Source organism: Plecotus auritus (genome assembly GCF_963455305.1).
Source record: "Plecotus auritus genome assembly, chromosome: 4".
Classification (NCBI taxonomy): Eukaryota; Metazoa; Chordata; class Mammalia; order Chiroptera; family Vespertilionidae; genus Plecotus; species Plecotus auritus.
Window position 1 is genome coordinate 166799866 of NC_137775.1, and position 16938 is coordinate 166816803.

Here is a 16938-nt window from a genome sequence, read left to right on the forward strand (position 1 = left end):
CTGACGGGTGCCAGACGCCAGGCTCACAGCTGGTGAGCACTGCTGCGGTGTTGTGAGCCTCTCCCGCCTCCACGGCAGCATGCTATCAAACTGCAGCAGCAGCAGGTGCAGCGGGGCCAGGATGAGCCCCTCCCCAGCCGCCTGCCACTTCGCACACTACTACATCCCCCGAGGGATCTCGGATTGCGAGAGGGTGCAGGCCAGGCTGAGGGACTGCACTGGTGCACGAATCTGTGCACCGGGCCTCTAGTAACTAATAAAATAGCTTCAAATGATATAAATCTAAAGTTGATAGAACCATAGAGAGAAATGGACAAACCCTTTCTCTGAGTGGGAAATTTAGACACACCTCTCAATTTTTTATAGGACTGAGATGAAAAGAACTAGTAGAGATATAGTTACACTTTGTTGTGCAATAATTTTATTTTTTAAAATCAGAAATATGAATAACTGCAACTCTGAACATAAGGACTTGATCTAATCCCAGTAAAAAGGAAAGGAACTTACGCTTTATCTAGCTGAGAAGCCTCATAGTGGTTGTATAATTTACAGTAGGCATTTAAAATTTTTTAAACTATTTAGAGATCTACTATATTACTAACTCAATTTTATCCACTGATCTAGTGAAACCAACACACTTATTAACAGAGATGATTTGGATAACATAATTCATAAATTTGATTTACTGAACATATAGAGAAATCTGAACCTAATAACTTAAAAATATATATTCTTCCAAAGAACTCATGAAATATTTATGAAAACTGATTAAAAAAAACATAGGCCATAGAGTAATTATCAGGAAGTTTCTAACAAATGATATCTGACCACCACAGAATTAAGTTTAAAACCAATATATAAAAGTAAAAAGTCAATTGCATGTCTATATACAGAAATAGAAAAATGTAATTACCAAAAAAGTTATTCTATTTCATTTCAAAGGCACCTAGGAATAAATAATACTAACAGCAAATACTTATATATTTTTTATCATTTCCCAGACATATTCCTATTTGCTTTACATATTAATTTATTTACTATTAACAATAGCCCTTTGAAGTGAGCATAATTATTATCCCCACTTTAAAGATGAAGAAACTGAGACACAGAGAGGTTACATAAGTTTACACAAGTGTATAAATGGCAGGATTCAAACCCAGGCCTTCCAGTGCCAGATTTCATACTCTTAGCCCTTACTCTTAACTACTTCTCAAAAGTTATGCAAGATTTTTCTGGGGAAACCCATAAAGCTTTATTGAAAGACATTCAGACCTAATAAATCAATGGAAATGCCACATTGCTGATTAGAAGGAATTCAAATCATTAAAATATCAATTCTCCCTCCAAATTTTTCCTTAAATTCAATGCAATTTCAATCAAATCTGAACAAGTTGCTTCTAGGAATTCAACAATGATACTAAAATTTATATTAAAAGAACAAACGGTCAATGCTAAGATATTCCTGGAGAAGAAAAATAAGATGAGATAACTTGCCCCATCAGATATAAAGACTTATTATATACTGTATTAATTAGGGTGATGTGGTGCTGGCACAGAAATAATAAATTTGACCAAAGGAACTGAACTGAACTTCTGCTGTCACTTTGCTGCTACCACCTATTTGGCTACACAGAGCTTTCAACTTGTGGAACAAGTTGCTCCCTCAGAAATGATGAATAATTTTTGGTGAATAATTTTACTTTTATCGTCAAGTTAGTCAGACACTAATTCCTGCAATTCTAATTAAGTCTGTTGGTATAGTTAATGTGGCCAGTTCCAATTTAGAAGAATATGGAACTCCAAGGCTCTTATACAGAAGGCGCCATATAATTTTTTGGCCAAATCAGGATACCTTTGAGAATGGGTGGGAACCCTATTTGTAATTAAATTATACCTGTCAGACCAGGACAGTCACCCTACTTTCATTCAATTCTGTGCTCTTTTAATAATCAGTCTGTTCTATCAGTTATGTCAGCTGTTTCTAAGCCCAATGATACCTTTAAAAATTATTGGTCAGAATGATTTAAAGATCACAATACATATCTTTTTATGACAAGTCTACCTTGACCATTACACTAACTAGTCAACAACCATGGTTGAGCTGTGATACTTGAGACAATCACTCTGCCCATAAAGCATGGGCAGTGGGATTAGAGTATTGGATTCAAATCCCTTCTCCATCCCATGTATCCTTGTGACTTTGGGTCTGAATCTCAATTTCCACATTTATAAAATGTAAATTGTAAAGCCTATATTTCAGGGCTGTAGTAAAGAATGAACAAAATAAATATAAAAGCTTATGTAACTTGCAGCCCATAGTAGGTACTAAATAAAGAGTAGATGCACTATAGTTATTATTTATATTAACATGATGATTATAATTACCTGGTACCACTGGTTTCAATGGAATAGTATTGCTTTACTCTCTCAAAAATAGTTTGAATGTTTCTACTGAAACCCATTCTTTGAGCCTTAACCCCAAAGAAGTACAGCCCAGTCCCCATGATGCCTGAGGTTTGCTTCCAGATTAACAGGCGTCCTCAAACTACAGCCCGCGGCCTACATGCGGCCCGCCGAGGATGTTTATCCGGCCCGCCCGGTGCCGCTGCCTGTCCTGCTTAGCAGCCGACTCGTCCCGGGCCCGCAGTGCGCATAGGAATTTGTTCATAGTATTTTTTTTAAACTATAGTCCGGCCCTCCAATGGACAGTGAACTGGCCCCCTGTTTAAAAGTTTGAGGACCCCTGTTCCAGAACTTCAGACTAGTGCCCAGAGACAAAACCTATACTATGCTCTGCCTCCTGGAGACACTGAGCATTTTCTCAATGCAAAGCCTATACCCACCTATTCAGATCCCTGCAGATCAACCTTGGGGTCTTTCCAGATCACTCTATGGCCCCCAAGAAGTATGCTTTCTCCGTCTCCAACTTTCCAATCCTCTCCTTCCCGGCCCATCTTGCTATATCCATGGCAAACTATATGATGACTTCTGCCAAATAAAAAGCATAACGTTAATGCATTTATTTGTTCATCATAAACTCAACACAATTGGTATAAAAATTTGGGCTCCAGGTTGAGGCAAACCTTCCTAGTTTCCTAAAGGGACCCCAGCCTAACCCAAAGCCACAAACATGTTGGGGCCAGAACCTTCACTTATACCAATCGTTGCATAATCAACATAGATAAAGAAGCATAATTCCCTTGAAAGATTTTCAAGGTCCTCCTTAAAGTGTGTTTCCCTCACTATTGTGGTTCTAAACTATGGCCACGGCCTCAAGACCAAATTACAGCCTTTGGCAGCTGGTTTCAGTCTGGTGGTTACGGCAATGAATTTGGAGTCAAGAATCCTGGAGTCTCAGCCAACTATTCTCTGGGTAACCACAAGCAAGTAAGCTGCCCTTGTCTCAGTTTTTCTATCAATCAAATGGGGTAATTTTTCCTTTCTTCCAGCTACTTCAAAGGCGTATGTCATGACAATTACCCCACGGCCACAGTAAACCTGGAACTTTGCACGCAGTAACAAAGCTATTGTCAGCTTTTTTCCTTCAAAGTATAATAATTTAATCTTAGGATACTTTAGGGTTTGGATGTCTGAATGTTGTAGCTGGAGGTCCATTCAGGGGTATTTTTCTCTAGGGTTACTGAGCCACATACCCAATTGCCTTAGTTCTGGCGATGGAGGCAGCAGCATCTTCCAAAACATCAAACCAAAAAGCCTGTGTTCAGCTCAAGAGAACAGCATTGCTAAACCACATGGGTGGCTTTCTTTAGTCCCAAGTGCTCAGGCTTCCCCATAATAAAAGCATCTGACACCATTTGAAAAATATTCTGAAGAATATAGGTAATTAAGGCCTGGTGAAGATTACCATCTCTGCTTCCTGTCCTTGTGTAACACCAATATATTTCATTATTTGCCATGTAATTATTATTTTTAGTTCTAAAGGGATACTCTTTACCACTCTCTATTTTAATGATATTTTAACACTGATAAATTCTATTAGCTCCTTGCATACAACCATTAACAGACCTGTGGAGGTGAGAATCCACTTACAAATACTACTTTCAGAGTAGCTTTACGAAAGAAATCACTTTTTTTTCCACGTTGAAAATGTTTTAATACTATAGAAAGGGTAAATGTGCAGAAAGACTTAATTGGGCATACTATATATATATATATATATATATATATATATATATATATAATCTGTAATCTTTATTGTTAAAAGTATTACATATGTCCTCTCTTCTTCCCCGTTGACATCCTCTAGCCCGCCCCCCTGCCCCCACCTAGACCTTCACCACCCTATTGTCTGTGTCCATGGGTTATGCAACTACTAGTATACATACAAGTTCTTTGGTTGATTTCTTCCCACCCACCCACTCTCCCCTGCCTTCCCTCTGAGGTTTGACAGTCTGTTCCATGCTTCTATGTCTCTGGATCTATTTTGTTCATCAGATTATTTTGTTCATTAGATTCCCCATATGAGTGAGATCACGTGATACTTATTTTTCTCTGACTGGCTTACGAAATAACTTTAAGCTTGAGCTCTTATAGTTGATAAAAGTGATAGCCATTGGAAAAAGAAGAAAATTATACAGTTGGCAAATAGGTTATTTTCAAAAGAACTTAAACAAAGTATTATTTATATTACTGATTTTTCCTCTTTAGTATTGTTTTGTGTGCATGTCACTTCTGAATAAGAATGTAAGCTTTGATAATTTAGCAGAATATTAAAGTGTCACCACATACTGTAGATTATGAATACATTCTATCCTGTTTTCTAGAATGGTTAGCTAACAACCGAGATAGAAAAAAAAACAAACTCTTCACACTTGTTCTCTCCTGCTGTAAATAAATAAAAATTATAATACTGGATATTTTAGCTAATTAGAGTCCACAACTTTAAATAGTGTTCCATTATTAATGCTTAAATATATATATATGTATATATAGACATGTGTGTGTGTATGTGTATATATGCATGTGTATATATGCATGTATATATATATACACACACTAACAAGAACTCCAAAAAGTTCTGTATTGCATATACATTTATATAGGGGAGAGTAATTCACTTTAAACCCATATTACTATTGTAATTTACTAGTAGAAAGATTAGTCATCAATTAGATTAATCATCAATTAGAAATTGACATCTTGTACAACTTCAAAGTCTTGTTTTGGTTCTGCCACTAACTCTTTTCGTTACTCTGGGTGAATTCCTTCATGTTTTTGGGATCTAGTTTCCTGATAGTTATGGTTGAATTTTATCCCCCTCCTTCCCTCAAAAATAAAAAAGGTATGTTGATATCCTAATTCTTAGTACCTCAGAATGTGACTTTATTTGGAAACTAGAGACCCGGTGCATGAAATTCATGCAGGGGCAGAGGGAGGGGTCCCTCAGCCTGGCCTGCGCCCTCTCGCAATCCGGGACCCCTCGCTCCTAACTGCCCGCCTGCTTGCTCCTTACCGCTTGGTTCGCCACTGTGCTCACCAACTGTGAGCCCTGCTCTGGCTGAGCAGCCCTCCAGCTGTGGGAGGGCACTGACTACCAGGGGGCAGGTCCTGCATTGAGCATCTGCCCCCTGGTGGTCAGAGTGCATCATAGCAGCCGGTTGTTTTGGTCGTTCCGCTGTAACTATCACTGGGCTTTTACTATATAGACTGTTTTCTTACCACCCAATGAAAGGGAAGGTGGAAAAAAACCCAACACATTAACTATTGATAGCATTTGTATTTATGTTTCTCGTTCAAGTGTATTGACAGAGGCAGAAAAGAGAAGGGTAGAGATGCCAGGGACATGAGGATGGAGGAATACAAACCTATCTGGATCCGGCCCTTCTGTGACCTAGTGTTTGTGTTTAAGTTAAACCTTTTGCATCATCATCTGACAGACCATAGACTGAATTTCTAACCGGAAGTATTCTTTTGGCAAGCATACAGCAGCAAAGTTCCTTAGAGAAAAGTATACACTTCATTTATATAAAGGTTAAGTCAATGAAATTATTAAAATGGTAGAACAGGATTTGAAGGCTTAGCCTCCAAGGATGCCATCATGCCTGGCACACAGAAAGCATATGATAGGCCCAATATAAAATGTCTGCAGAATACAAATCTAGCAATCTGCTCTGTGTTACTTTCTAATAAATGTCAATGAGGAGAGTGTTTATAACTTGAAATATAGGCAGGGGAGGGGGAACCCAGTAGCTTCCCTCATGGAAATACATTCTCCTTGTCGATTCCAGGGAAATGTTAGGTTAGCACAACTGCTCCATGACTGTTGGTCTTCGCTTCTGCATCGATTAGGCTGCATGTGCTTTGTTTTTGGAATAAGGCACTGCATTCCTGGTGGGTTGACTTCCAATGGCTCAATAAATAGAGGCCCCACAGGTTTCTATGAACGCAATATTCACAGCTATTTTGTAGTTGTGCAAATTAAGACAGAGCAAACAATTAGGTTTAAAACAAGTTAGAATTAGAAATCAGCAAAAGATTCAAGTTCAGCTTCAGTATCTTCTAGTTATCTTCTCTGAGATGGCTGGATTATGGAGCTGCATTTTAGTTTCATCGTTTCAGTGATGGCTATACAGAATCAGCTCTCCTTCCAAAAGTCTTATAGAACTCTGACTACCTCTTATTGGAAACCAGCTTTTGCCCATTTAATTTACCTCAAAAGACATTTATTAAGGACTTTACTAGATTTAGAGGTGAAAAGGCTAAATAAAGACAGAACCCACCCTTGAGGACTTGAAATTCTAATGACAGAGGAAAAAACTCTCAAAGCAGATCATTTCAATTAAATGAAGCTCAAGAATAAGATAAGGGTATTGAATGCAATGGGAAGCTGGAAGAGGGTACTGAGTCAACCTGGGAGTCCAAAAAGGGATTCCAGGAGAGAATGATGCCTAAAATGAGTCCTGAAGGGTAATGGGGCTTTATCCAATTGAAGAAAGGAGGAAAGGGGGTCGTGGCTTGGAGAAACTTCATGAGCAAAACCAAGAGGCAGGAGAGATCACAGAATATGCCAGGAAGTATGCTCCAGGGAGAGAAAGCATAACTACTAACCTGAAACCCTCAATTCATGGTATTGCAAAATGGAAAAAAAATAAGTGTCTGGATAATATTCCTAATAGTTTTAAATTCACAGTGTAAACTGTAACGGGGACATCTTTTGCTACAATATGATGCCTGAATCAGGATGGAGAATTTGGTCCTAGAATTATCTTTTATAAATATGGATTTAATTTTAGAAAATCACAGTACCCCCTTGGTCTTGTGGTTGGTGACATGGTTCATGCCTGTTTCCTGGTCAGTGCAATAATTGGGTGAAACTTGCTGTGACTCCAGGTAAAACAAATAGAAACTCAATGGCCTCTCAAGTACAATTCCCTGAAAATTAGTTACTGAACATCCTGCACACACATCATTTCTTTTCAGGGCTCCTTCGGTAGTACTTTGCATTTCTACCCCAGAGTTGCTTGGTAAAAGGAAAGAACAACAGTGGGCAGGAAACCAAGAGTGGAGCCCTCTCTGACCCAAGGTCACTATTTGGGTGCCAAACTGTGGAATTTGGCAGGCAGCCACCCAAAAGTTTGGAAAGAACAACCTCTATTATTGAAAAAAATTCAGACCCACCTAAGTTTTAGCCTTGAAGGAAGACACTCTGGGTGGGGAAAAGCAGTTGTCCAAGAACCTCCAGCTTCATCCCCATTGAGTTTTTGTGCTTCCTCACCCCACACCCCATGGTGCCTCTATGACTTGGGCCACTAGGGCAGTACAGGGTACCTTTGGTTCTCCAACTGCGTGAGGCTGAAGTTTCCAAATACAGTATGAAAGAACAAGAATACTGGAAAGCCCTGACTGGTTTAGCTCAGTGGATAGAGTGTCAGCCTGCAGAGTGAAGGGTCCCAGGTTCGATTCTGGTCAAGGGCATGTACCTTGGTTGCAGGTGCATCCCCAGGAAAGGGTGTGCAGGAGGCAGCTGATCGATGTTTCTAACTCTCTATCCCGCTCCCTTCCTCTTTGTAAAAAATCAATAAAATATATTTTTTAAAAAAGAATACTGGAAAGACAATCTCTAATTAAACTAGCAAAATACTGGCTTCTCACCATCCAAAATTGGATTCTTAGGATAAACACTAACTTGAAAAGGCAATGCAGCTTCATTAGTACCTTATACTCATTCCTTTCTTCTGTTCTCTGTCCTGCCCTGTGAGATGCAGTAACACTCCCTTCTACAGAGTCAGACAATGCCCTTCCTGGCCAAGACCAAGAAAACACTTAAAAAAATTATATATATATATATAATTTCAGAGAGGAAGGGAGAGGGAGAGATAGAAACATCAATGATGACAGAGAATCATTGATCAGCTGCCTCCTGCACACGCCCTATTGGGATCGAGCCCACAACCGGGCATGTGCTCTGACCAAGAATCGAACCATGACATCCTGGTTCACAGGTCGATGCTCAACCATTGAGCCACACTGGCCGGGCCCAAGAAAACATTTTCAATCTGCACTAGAGTTTAGTGGTTAAATAGGCCCTGAGTCAGATGGCCTCCATTTGTATACCAGCTCTATTACTAGCTGTGCAACACTAATAAATAACTTAGTCTCTTTGTATCTGTTTCCTCATCTGTAGAGTGGAAATAATAACAGTACTTAAAACTAAATAAGAAAATGCATATGCTATATTTAGCACATATAATATATGATTAATAATTATTTGTAGTTATCTGTTTCACATCTACGACTCTAAAGTTTGGAAACCATTTTTTTTTAATGAAAGACATGACTTTAGAAACAGACTCATAGAGAACAGACTGACAGCTGTCAAAGGGGAGAGGGGTTGGTGTGTGAAATAGGTGAAGGGGTTAGCAAATAAACAAAACTCACAGACACAGACAATAGTATGGTGATTACCAGAGGGAAAAGGGGGGTGGGGCAGGTAAAAGAGGGTAAAGGGGGAATAAATGTGACAAAAGGAGATTTGACTTTGGGTGGTGAACACACAATGCAATATACAGATGATCTATTATAGAATTGTAAACCTGAAGCCTATATAATTTTATTAACCAACTAGAGGCCTGGTGCACAAAATTCGTGCATGGGGGGGGGGGGGCGTTGTCCCTTAGCCCAGCCTGCACCCTCTCCAATCTGGGACCACTTGAGGGATGTCCAACTGCCCGTTTAGGATCAGGCCTAAACAGGCAGTCGGACATCCCTCTCACAATCCAGGACTGCTGGCTCCCAACTGCTCACCTGCCTGCCTTCCTGATGGCCCCTAACCACTTCTGCCTACCAGCCTGATCATCCCCTAACCCAGGGTGGGCAAACTTTTTGACTCGAGGGCCACAATGGGTTCTTAAACTGGACTGGAGGGCCGGAACAAAAGCATGGATGGAGTGTTTGTGTGAACTAATATAAATTCAAAATAAAGGAGCGGAGGGGAGAGCAAGAGAACCGGATAGAACAGCCGGATCCGGCCCGCGGGCCGTAGTTTGCCCACGGCTGCCCTAACCACTCCCCTGCCAGCCTGATTGATGCCTAAATGCTCCTGTGCCAGCCTGATTGCCCCTAACTGTGCTCCCCTGCAGGCCTGGTCCCCCCTAACTGCCCTCCCCTACAGGCCTGGTCCCCCCTAACTGCCCTCCCCTACAGGCCTGGTCCCCCCTAATTGCTCTCCCCTGCAGGCCTGGGTCCCCCCCAACTGCCCTTCCATGCAGGCCTGGTCACCCCCAACTTCCCTCCTCTGCCAGCCTGGTCACACCTAACTGCCCTCCCTTGCAGGACTGGTCCCTCCCAACTGCCCTCCCCTGCTTGCCTGATTGCCCACAACTGCCCTCCCTTGCAGACCTGGTCCCTCCCAACTACCCTCCCCTGATGGCCATCTTGTGGCGGCCATATTGTGTCCACCTGGGGGCAGCCATCTTGTGTGTTGGAGTGATGGTCAATTTGCATATTATTCTTTTATTCGGATAGAAGCCTGGTGCAAGGTTGGGGGCCAGCTGGTTTGCCCTGAAGGGTGTCCCAGATCAAGGTGGGGGTTCCCTTGGGGTGTGGGGTGGCCTGGGCGAGGGGCCTGTGGTGGTTTGCAGGCTGGCCACACCTCCCAGCAATCCAAGCGGAGGCCCTGGTATCTGCGATTTATTTATCTTTATAATTGAAACTTTGTAGCCTTGAGCAGAGGCCAGGGCAGGCCAGGGCGGGCGGAAAGCTTGGCTTCCTCCATTGCTGGGGAAACCCAAGCCTCCTGCTCGCTCTGTGGCTGCATCCATCTTGGTTGGGTTAATTTGCATACTTGCTCCTGATTGGCTGGTGGGTGTGGCTTGTGGGTATAGTGGATGTGTGGTCAATTTGCATATTACTCTTTTATTAGATAGGATGTCACCCCATCCTATCTAATAAATTCAATAAAATGTTTTAATATAAAAGACATGGTAACTAAATAATAATAAAAAAAGACAGGACTTTGCACTGAACTCTAGTAAATGGAACAGTAAATGGTGTCACTTTTCACATGCAACTGCTACACAGCTACAGGAGGTGGCAGGATCTGATCCTCAGAGAACCCCTTCTTAAGTAGGTCCCACCCTTGCTATTCTCTATTATATTGAGCCATTTTAGCTTTAAAATTACTTCCCTCATAATTTGTAATTACATATTTACATGTGTCCACTTGTTTTTTCCTTGCCTCCACCACTAGACTGTAACTACACAAGGAATCTATAAGATCATGTAGGTTATATTTCCCAATAAAAATAGATAAACTAGGACTTAGAACATCACTAGGTTTTAGAACAGTATTAGTATTTTTTTAAATTAATAAACACTAATCCACCAAGAGAAGTATATACTGTATAAAGTAGCAGGATGTTTGCTGTTTCATAAAATAGACAATGGCATTAGGAGAAAGACAAATTCCACTAGACTACCTGCTGGACCAGAAATTTGTACAAAAACTTGATAACAAAACAGTTTTGTACACAGAAGAAACTCAGGGGCATGATTTTCTATGAGGAAAATCAACAGAAAGTCTTGGGCAAAAACCAAAAATCAGAATTGCTGTTACACTTTCTCCCATTCTGGTAATCCTGTCCACAAACACCAGTGGTCCTTCATAGAAGGGTGTGGGGACAAGATCATGTGGAGGGTTCTGGGTCTTACAGGAGCATGTGACACAGTGCCTCACCTCACCCCCAGCAATTACATTGATTGTAAGGGCCATTTCCTTGCTATTTATTGTATGACCATTCCAAAATAAAGGGAGGGAAAGAAGGAGGGAGGGATAAAGGGAGGAAGGGGAAAAGACAAAAAATACATGCATTTCTAGCTGTAAGAGAAAGAAAAATAAAAATTAGGGCTTTCTTTCTTTCTCTGGAGAAAACCACCTTCTGCACTCAGTATGGGGCACGTTACAAAGAACCAAAAGGAATAATGAATTCACATTACTTTTTAGTATTTCACTATGCACTTCCACCTGAGACATTATATAGGTGGGCAGTGGCCCTGCCCCTGACTGAAACATACCATCTTTCCGTTTAAAATAGAGGCCTAGTCACTGACATCTAAATTGATTAAAGTATTGCAATGACATTGCATTTGGGCTATTCTGTTGCCTTTCTACCTATAGATTGAACCATCTATTTATTCCTTCAGGGAAAATGTGAAAGGAGAAGAAACTTTTTGCAACCCAGGTAGCTGTAATTTGCCTACAAGTATTAAAAGGATTTTAATTTAAAAGATATTTACAAATACCTAACATTCTGTACTATACTGTGGCTTTTAATAGTTAACCATTTATATTCATCATTACTGGCAGAAAAACAACTCAAAGAACTCAAGAACTTTCCAAGTATCTTTAGTTTCCTACAAGCTAGATTTTCTCAATTTGATAGACATATGAAAAGGGAAAGATCTCAAAGTCTGGTAGCCAAAGCTCTATTCTAATCTCTCTGATTTTCCCATGATTGTTTTACATGTCCACGTCTTTTTCTCCCAATTTAGATCGTACATTTATTTGGAGGATCTGTGGGCCAGTGTATATACCATTCCTAGCATGTGAATGGCATTTATTGTTAAAGAAAATTAGAGCATCGCCACTCCTTCCATTAGGAGTCTGAGCAGTTATGCTTCCTTTCCTTTTCAAAGTTTCCTTTTACCATATTAAGTCCCCCAGTCCTCCTTTCATGTTACTTTAGGAGGCTGATCAAAATCTTTTGTTCTTACCTCCCCTCCCCATAAAAGAAAATTAGATTTGTTTTCAGGCTTTAGTTCTGCTACAACAAAGTGAAGCAGCTGTTTTCATTACTGTCCATGCGTCCCATCAATCACTGAAGGGAATCACTAAAAGCAATCAGTGAACAAGGTCAACAGCACTCCGCAGAGGGCCAGTGCAATGGTACTTGTGCAGATCAAAATGAAGATTGGAAAAAGGATGACAGTGCTTCACACCCGCGAGAGGCCCAGTAAGGCTTCTTAGGCAGTCACCTCTAGCGGGGAAGAGAAAGATAAGTGAGTGAAGGGAATTATTTTTATTGCATATCAGCTCTCCTGATACCAATGTTTGTTAATGTAACAAAGAGCTAAATGGTTCATTGGGGGGTTAGGGTCATCATTTCGTGGTACAAGGACTGAGGTTTTGAACTTGGAGACAAAGAGCCTAACGTTTCATAGGTCCTGGTCTTCTCTAGCTGTTTGTGTTGTTATGTTCAATGAAGACTTGCAAAATCTTCCACAGACATAGATATCAGTTGGGATTACTAGTTCTGACAAAACAAAAAACAAAAACAAACAAAAAAACACACCACTTTGATTTACTTAAGCAAAAGGGAATTTAGTGGAAAAATGTGAGAATTATGAGAATCAAAGATAAGGCTGAAGTGCCAGGCCTTAAAAAGGTAGAGTCCAAGAGGCTCAGGTGGGGTCTTCTGAAGCAGGAACTATTTAGCCGTCAGGACTAAATGAATTCTGACAGTTTCCCCATCTTTGTACCTCTCAAAGTCCCAGGAAAAAGTTTAATTTGCCATATTTTGTCACCCCTTTAGGTAGGGCTGGACCAGGGACCTTGATTTTTGGCTCTATGAAGACTGCAAAGAAAGGAATATGGGGTGGAGGTGGGGAGGTGCTGGTGTTAATTAGCCGTAAGGAAATCTGAGTGTTGTTTTCAATTTCAGAAGCTATGTATCCTGGATAGCCAAGATGTAGTTAATGTTCAGCAATAGCTTAAACCCTAAAGGCCAGGAGCCATCTACTCAACTTACATTAACACCACATAGAGCACATGTATATTTTCGGTATGAAAGCTAACAGGCTAGTTTCAGTAAATAACCCAGTGCCTGATGCACAGTAGTTGCTCAATTTTTTCTTTAATGGGTAAACTTTTCTACATTGTTATTTGTTCTCATCCTTTCTTTTTCGTCTTTTATATGTTCTAACATTTAACAAATATTCCCGTAAGAGAAAGTTCAATGCAGTAAAGAGTAGTGGAATAGAATCTTTTCTTACTTCTGCCCAATGTGACCTTGGGCACAGGTCCCAACTGCTCTGGGTTTATTTCTTCACCTGTAAAATGAAGTGGTAGAGGTAGATGCTCTTGAAGAACCTGTCCAATTTTGTAAGTCTAACATCATGGTCACAAATACATAGATGACAGAGACTCAGCTAACTTAAAAAAAATGTTTATAATTTTCATAGTATGAGGTGGCTCTACCCTGAATCTGGACAGAAAGTAAAACCTAACTTACCTGGTAGCATTTAGGAGAAATTGCCAATATTGTAAAATATCTAGATCACTGTTATCAAACTTTAAAAGAAAGGCAGCAGAATCAACTTTTCAAATGAAATCTTACATTGAATCCCAATGTCTAAAACAAAAGTAAAAAAACTCTGACTGAAACAAAGAGTGATGTATGGATCCCCATCCTCGCACCGTCTCCCACAGACTCCTAGAAACACTATTTGACATTGCTCATCTAATTCCTGATAGAATATCCCTAGACTTTTCTGTACCTTGTGATAGTAAAATGTGATTAGCAATTTCATTCAGGTAGGAAAAAAATATTTTCCACAGGCAAGTATATATTCTCTTTCAATGACATTAAAAAGACTTAGATAATTTGTTAGTCTATTAACAATTTTAATTTGAAAAAAAACTAACAGCCACTAATCAATCACCTATACTACTAACAACTAGTAATACATAGTCTAGGCCAGTGGTCGGCAAACTCATTAGTCAACAGAGCCAAATATCAACAGTACGATTGAAATTTCTTTTGAGAGCCAAATTTTTTAAACTTAAACTTCTTCTAACACCACTTCTTCAAAATAGACTCGCCCAGGCCATGGTATTTTGTGGAAGAGCCACACTCAAGGGGCCAAAGAGCCGCATGTGGCTCGCGAGCCGCGGTTTGCCGACCACTGGTCTGGCCTATTGTATCAAACTGAAAATTTAGCTTCCAAAACATTTTTCTACTTATATAACAGCTAATTTGTAAAATATGGAGACTCTCCAATATAAAAATCAATACCATTTAAAACTTTGCTTATAATTCTAATTTTTAGAAGACATTTCCTATACAATTTTTTCCTACATTCCATTTCAGAGGAAAAATACATATGTCGCCAAAGTCATTTAGCAAATGCCCTTTTCTTTAATCACCAAAAGTGAGATTGAAAACATATCCTGTATAATAAAAGGCTAATATGCAAATTGACCGAATGGCGGAACAACCAGTTGCTATAACATGCACTGACCACCAGGGGGCAGACACTCAACCCAGGAGCTGTCCCCTGGTGGTCAGTGCACTCCCACAGGGGGAGCGCCACTCAGCCAGAAGCACTGAGCTGGGCTCACGGCTGGTGAGCACAGCACTAAGGATGTCTGACTGACGGCTTAGGCCCTGAGGGCTCCCAGACGGTGAGAGGGTGCAGGCCGGGCTGAGGGCTCCCCCCACTGAGTGCATGAATTCCATGCACTGGGCCTCTAGTTAAATGACATAAAAACTGTCATCTTTATGGTTAACAATGTTAACCTTCTTAGCCTTAGCAAAGAGAAGCAATTGTTCTTCTCATAAAAGTAGTCCATTTTTCTTGGAAATATAAAAAAATCATTAAGATACATCTTATCTTGGACCACAGGTTTCTACCCATAAAATGCCAACCATAAATCATAGAGTATGAGGTTTGCAAAATTCAAACATCCGTATTAAAGTGATCTTTATTTTCTAACACCCATGTAGATAACAGCCATCATGTTAGCTTAAATAATGGACTAGTCTTGAAAAAATAAACAGGATTATGTGGTCAATTTATCGAAGTCACTGAACTATAACGATGCCATGTTCTGATCAAAGCAAAAAGTTTTAAGATTTTTCTGTAATACATTTTCACTGCAGGCAACAATTAAAGGTGTATTTTATAGTCATTGGTTACCCTGCTGACCTCTCTTGGCAGAATATAACGTTTGAATTGTCCAGGTACAACAATTACATGGCATGGCTTATTAGATGGATTTGTTTGTGCCTTATAACCAAGAAGAAAATCAAAAGTCATCTCTCATTGTTTAAAAATGTCTCTACTTCCTAGTCTATGCTGATTATTCCAATCCTTCTTCTGATCTCCTGATCAAAGGTTTCAAAATTCACTTTATCATAAATATTTAAGAAATACTAAGTATAGTGTAGGGATGTGCAGATGCTGTTGGTGCCCTGACTCTATTACTTCATTACTTACCATTTCCAGACAGGACAGCCTCACTCCCCACTCCCAGCAGCTTGAAGGCTTTCTCTGGCAACCAGAACCTACTCTGCATGCACATGGGCCAGACCAAGTTACTGGGAATTAAAGATTTCCCTCTCTCAGACTAACTCTCAACCAATGTGCTGGGGGCTAGGGCTGGATATCCTAGCCCTGGACTGGATATTCTAGCCCCTAGCACCTTGGTTCAGGTAATTCTGAGGTATGTTGTATATGGCCTCCCAGAGTTCCTAGATAGAGTTAAGATCTAACTGCCCAGTGGTTATTTGCTTGACATATATACTCTTTACTAGTTCCCCTGTATTATTTGCCTCACTTCCCCATTCCCCTATCACATCTGTAATAAACTACTCACACTTAAATTCTTATCTCTAGGTCTGCAAAGGGAACCCAGACTAAGAGGAGGAGGTATAACGATGAATACAATAGGGATTTTATCTTTTAAGAATTCACAATCTAGAACAGGAGACCAATAATAAAAAGACAAAATCAATACCAAAAATGAAAATATGCAGTATTAGTCTCCTTACTCTAAGATGTCATCCTACCTTGTAGCCAACACTGATACTGTTCTACTATTACCTGGATAATAGACTGTAGCCAAAGGGTTACAAAGAAGGTAGGAGTATAAACTTGACAGTCTAAGGGTGGAAGATGTTCGCTTTCAACTTGGTAAGTGAGAGACAGAAAGGATATGAGTATCTTTAAAAAATACAGGGTAGATCATGACATGCCATAAAAAGGCATTAATACACCATACAATCTTTCAAAAGAGAGCTGGCTTATTATCACAGTCCTCTAAATTAAACATTTAGTGGGAACAGGATGAAAGGACATGGCATCTAATGGCAACAATTCCAATCCAAGGCCTGATGAAAAATGTTGACCATTATTACATCTACAATTTGAATTTAAAACTATTTCAAATGGTATTATGGAAAATTACAAGGGAAAAAACCTGGATTCAAACCTGTATCTGACACCTGTTAGCTATGCAACCTTGGATGCTTTTCACGTTCTAATTTATTTTCTCTGAGATTCAGTTTTCTATTTGATGAAATATTTATAATAGACATGTCTTTCCTGCCTGCTTCACAAGGTCAAAGTTAAAGAAATCTATTAACTGTAAAATCCCATAATTTTCTTAAGCTAGACTAGTCTTGCTTTCTACCATCGATG